Source organism: Lycium barbarum, chromosome 8 (genome assembly GCF_019175385.1).
Source record: "Lycium barbarum isolate Lr01 chromosome 8, ASM1917538v2, whole genome shotgun sequence".
Taxonomy (NCBI): Eukaryota; Viridiplantae; Streptophyta; class Magnoliopsida; order Solanales; family Solanaceae; genus Lycium; species Lycium barbarum.
The window spans coordinates 84789264-84795263 of record NC_083344.1 but is presented as its reverse complement, the minus strand read 5'-3'; positions in this window follow the sequence as shown (position 1 = coordinate 84795263).

The following is a 6000-nucleotide window of genomic DNA, read 5'->3' as shown; positions in this document are numbered from 1 at the left end:
TCAATAGAACTTTTAAATTTCATAAAGGTTGACTCAGAGTCTCAAATACAAGAGGAACACCTAATCTACACAGCCACCTTCTAGGAAGGGTTCTGCTTCAATTAGGTCTCTAAGTTACAATAAGATCACCTAATCTACACAACCACCTTCTAGGACCACCTTCTAGGAAGGGTTCTGTTTCAACTAGTCATCTAAGTAGCTAATTGTAAATTATCACACGAAAACTTGTACGGATCTATATACATTTTTTTCTAATTGTCGTATCGCTTCCGTTGGATATAGATCTGGAATTGACAATGATGCTTGACGGTCCATAAGTTCCATGTCGTCAAGTGTTGATTATCTCTTCATAGTCTTCTTCTTTTTGACGGGTTAATTTTGGTTGCCCACAATTTCTTCTTTCTGCATTGATCCAATCTCTAAATAAGACGAAAATCTCCAAGGTATCTTGTGCTAATGAATGTTTGTGGTCTCCGAGTTGTAATCTTGCCACGCTAAAAGATGCCTCCGAAGCTACTGATGATGCTTGAACAACTAGGATATCTCGAGCCATTTTTTAAAGTAATGGAAATGACTTGTCGCGCTCCCTCCACCATCCTAAAAGATCATCATTGTGATTGTTGTCCGCAATGATGCTTTCAAATCCCTGATTAAGATAAGAATCAAGATCGCCTTCATTTTGAGTAGAAGCAATACCAAGTCCGGCAGTATCCATTGATTTATCAAATTTTCTATTGCCAACTTTAGCCTTATTTTTTTTGCAAAGGACGTTTTTGCACCTCTTCTTTCCAAAGATTTATAACTATAATACATTAGTTTAGCTTTAGTATATATGCTATTTTTACACTCTTCAACGGTTGGAAGTTCGTTTTCTGGTATTTCTAAATGTACATAAAAATTTTCAGCAAGTCCCTTAGCACCTCTTAATTTTAAAGACGGATCGAGTATACGAGCAATCAAATAAATATCGGGAATAGGAAAAAAATACTTTTTAAATTTGAGAATCATTTCATCAACGGCTTCCTCATATCGGTTTAATTCTCTATATTCCAAAAATAGTTTTGTAAGTCCACGAATATAAAATAACATTTGTGCAATAGTAGGATAGTACATACCGGAAAATTGTTTTGTTGCAAAATAAAAATATTCTAAAAAAATACATAGCGATTCAATATCATTCCAATAATTAGCTGCTATTTGTTCTTGGGGAAGATAATGATGTGCACTAAAAACTACTAAAGGGATTTTTGATATTCATAAGCAACAAGTGGCATTTCGTATAAAGAATTCCACCTAGTACAAACTTCTTTTGGAATTTTTCTAACTGGCAATTTTTGCTCAACACAATATTTTTTAAAGAGATAATTACACTCAGTATCAATTGGGGTACCAATGCTACCAAATTTAGCCCATATTTGAGTTTCTTGCCCACAGTAGCCCATCTTCAGTTTAAACAAAAATTACTTGTTAAAAAATGACCCAGTCTTCTCTCTCTTCTCCCCTCTCTCTACCTCCAGTGCTGCCACCCACCACTGCACATCGCCGTCGGCGCCGAAGAAGTCCTTCTCTCTCGCTCTCTCTCCTCCCCAAACCCTAGATCTAGCTCGCGGCGGTGGCCGCTACACATCGCAGCCGCCGCCATGGAAATCCTTCTCTCTCGCTCTCTCTCCTCCCCAAAACCCTTGATCTAGTTAGCGGCGGTGGCCAAAAATGTCGGCGAAACCCTAGATCTAGTTCGCCTTTCTCTCCCCCGCCTCCTACTGCTACCGAAACCCCAGATCTATTCCGCCGACGTTGTGTTTGGTCCAGGTTGTTTGGCCGGAGATGGAGCAGTGGCGGCGGCGGCGTTGTGGTTGTTGTATATGGATGTATAATATTGTATATGGGCGTACAATACTATGGGTGTATAATATTGTATAATACTATGGGTGTATAATATTGTATAACATTGTATAGGATTGTATATGGATGTATATAGATATATGTTATAATATTGTATATGGGTGTATATGGATATATGTTATAATATTGTATATGGGTGTATATGGATATATTTTATAATATTGTATATGGGTGTATATGGATATAAGTTATAATATTGTATATGGGTGTATATATGTGTATATGTATATAAGTGTGGGTTAATGCTTTGCAATGTAAGTTTTGGACTATTTTTTTGCAATGTAAGTGAACAAATTGTATATTTATGAAATTTCCCCTTTTTTAAACAAGTTAATTCTACTTTGCTTATGAGCGCTGAAAACATATTGACAAGCATATCGTGATTTTTTAGAACCATCAAATAAATCAGGACCATCTTTTACAACTAAATTTAAAACATGGCATGCACATTGGACATAAAAAATATCAGCATTAATTAGGAAAATTCTTATAGCCATAATTTCAGCACACTTAGTCATGGAAGAAGCATTATCAAATGTAACAGGTAAAACTTTGTCAAGAAGACCATATAATTGCAAAACTTCTTGAACATTTGAAGAAATATAAGAACTTTTTTTTTCTCATCAACATATTTATAACCAAGTATACGTTTTTGCATATTCCAGTTATGATCAATCCAATGTGCCGTAACACATAAATAATCATTGCCATTAACACTGCCGCTTATATCAGAAGTGACAGACACTCTAGTATCTAAGTGATGAAATATACAGTGCATATACTAACAATAATCACTCTGAAATTTAAATACATCGGCTCTAACAGTGAATCTAGGAATACCTTGAAAAGTAGGGTTGTACATAACTCTAATATAATGCACCAAGCTGGGGTTAGAAGGAAAACTAAAAGGCAAGTCACAGACCGCGACCATTTTAGCTAGTTCTTCACGATCTCTATCTTTATTATAAGAAATTTTAGTAACAGCGGGGTTAGAAGGATTTAAAGTTTGTTGGACCATATTAGATCCCCCAACGGATCCAACAGAGCAAAACTAGTAGTGCCGCTAGGAACCGGGTCAAGTCCGAATTCTATTCGAGCATCAAAGTATGGATTTCCAACACATTTTTTCAAGTGTCTATCTAAACCACCCGCCCCTTTACCGGATCCGTGTTTTCTTACTTCTTTACATTTGTTGCAAGTAACGTAAATTTTATCATCATGAAGAGTCATGAATCTCCATACAACACTAGTTCTAGGACGTTGCACCTTAGTCTTACCCCAAGTAGGAGGTTTAGGGGGAAGACCACCTCCAGACTGAGATGGAGTCCGAGTTGGAGCTTCGGTAACTGGACTAGTTGGTGTGTCATTTAAATCTAATTCCTCTTCTTCTTCTTCTTCTAAATTTTCAAATTGATCAAAATCTAAATTACCATAAGCTCTTTATAAGGTTTCATTTTCTAAATCTAAATCTTCTGGGGAAAACCGGGAGGACAATTAGAATCAGTTTCGTCAACATGACTAAAATCGTCTGTATTGTTTCTAACTTGAATTTTAGATTTACTAGAAGAACCACGTTTAGGACCACTACTACTACTAAAAGGGTTAGGGATATTCACAGTCACACCTATCTAAGGGATCGTAATTTTTTTAGAAGACATATTTTCAAAATATAATAAAATAAAGTATGAAAATTACTTGAAATAAAAAACGCAAATAAAATGCAAGAATCAAATAAATTAAAGGATGGAACGAGTGTATCAAACGTCTGTATAAAAGCAGACGTAATCGTATACGTTGAAATTGAGATTTGGTTACTTGAAGCTTGAAAGTTGCTCCAAAATCCAAATATTTCCCAATTCACAAAAATAAAAATATTTCACCAAAGATGATTAACAAATATTAGAGAGAGAGAGAGAGAGAGAGAGAGAGAGAGAGAGATAATTAATGGAAGATTTGTGTAAAAATGAATAAGAATGAAGGGTTATTTACAGTTTAGAAATTGGGTTAAAAGGCAATTTATTAAAGTTTAGGGCTAAATAAAAAATTTGGGGGTGGGTTCAAACGGCTATATAGCTATTGGTGGCAGCGGTTGGATTTTTTTTTAAAAAAAACCGGCGGGTCAGGACCCGGCCTGGCCGAAATTTTTACCGCCGCCCATCCCATCCCCCTACCCCCTAAGCAGTGGCGGAGCCACACTATGCCGAGGGTGTTCATCCGAACCCCCTCGGCGAAAAAAAAATTATTTTTACAAGGTTAAAATTATTTTTTATGTATATATAGTAGATGTTGAACCCCCTTAGGCTTCTTTGTATGTTTATGTTTTTATATTTGAATCCCTAAGCGAAAATTCTGATTCCGTCACTGCCCCTGACCCCATACCCCTATATGATATCGGGACTGGGCCGACCAGTCCCGTATGACACCCTTATTGGTTTTACAGGAGATATAATGCTAGTAGGTTAGTCAACACTGACAGATTTTTAAAAAGTTTAACAATTTTCAGTTATTTTTTCACATTTTCGGTGGGGTCAAGACAGCACAATTAACTGCCCACTTTGGCAATTTGATTTCGTCTTATCAAATATAAAAATTAGATTGAAACATTATTCTTCTGGAGTTATATAATGTCCATTTTGCAATTTGCATAACACTTATGTTACTTTTGTAAACAAACTTTAAACTTATAGTAAAGTAATAATTAGGAATTTAAATTAAATAAAAAGGTTCTGAATATAACTTCTAGTCATAGTGATGTAGTGTTCTTCCTTCTCATTTGTGTTTATCTCTTCGATCGTTCTAAGTTCTAACTTTTTCTTTGTTAATTTTAAAGTTCTAAATAAAAAAATTACATGATTTTTGTACGATCGTAATTTTCTCTTCGTTGATTAAAATACTTAAGGACTCTCTTAACCACACATATTTATAAAGCATACGTTTATGGATTCATCTACGGTAGAATCTAGAGTTCTTTATTTATTAAAGACGAATTGTGGAAAGTTCTCCTCTATAAAGATATCATGCGGAAGATGTTAACTGATGGAGTTAATTTCTAAATTATAAAACTACTATGGTAAGTTTTAAATGCATTGAAATTCGAAGGATAAAAGGAACAAAAACATTATCGAACAAGAAAAACTATGCATAATTTAGTAAAAGAAATTCTTGTGCTTATGTTTTTTGCATTGAAAAGTATGATCCGGTGTTAATTAATTTTTTAATATTTATATAAGGTAAATTTTAATTTATTTTAAAGTCTTAAATATTAGAGAAGTAATTAAAGAACTATTTGGTGTTGTATGAAATAAAAATTTAAAGGGTAAAAAAAGCAAACAACACTTTGCTAAGGGTCTTCGTGCTTTTAATATAATATAGATATAAAGAAAAGTCGCAAGCATGAAGATGATTTAATAATATAAGAGAATACGTTAAATAAAATAAAATTTTATTTTATAACAGATTTAAATCTTGTGGCTTATGAAAATTTTAATATCTTTATTTAATTAACTTTTCAGTGTACCGAAAAGAGTATGAAGCAGAGTTTCAACTCCTCCCAAAAATGGAGAAAATGGCGCAGGCATAATAAATGTAATGTCCGATAAATTTTAAAAGTTATTCTGAATTAATCATGTGCCTAATGATCCGATTAAAGTGTGGCAAACATGTAAAAGATTGTAAATAAAGTAGAAGGAGTAAGTGGGATATAGGCATAAGGCAAAGAATATGGGTCAGAGTTAAGTCGGAAGATTTGGTGGCCTTAACAAATGAAATAATTATTTTATATCTTTTGCTAAAGTGACAAACAATTTTAGACAATTAATCTATGTTCATGAATTTGTGGCTAGTGGATAAGTTACTCGTCAAGTTTAAAATGAAATGCGCTTCTTTTGGGGTGGTATTTAAATTTTGCCCCTCAAATTGCTGGTCTTTAAGTTTTGCTCTTCGCCTAAAACCCATGAGTTTCGGGTTCGAACCCTTGCTCAATCAAAAGCTTTTAAAAAATTACAAGGCAGAGTTTGAATTTCGCTCTGCCGGAGGGAGTAGACTTTGCCTTGAGGCATATATTTTTTATTTAACAAAAAAGTATTAATCATTTCTAAA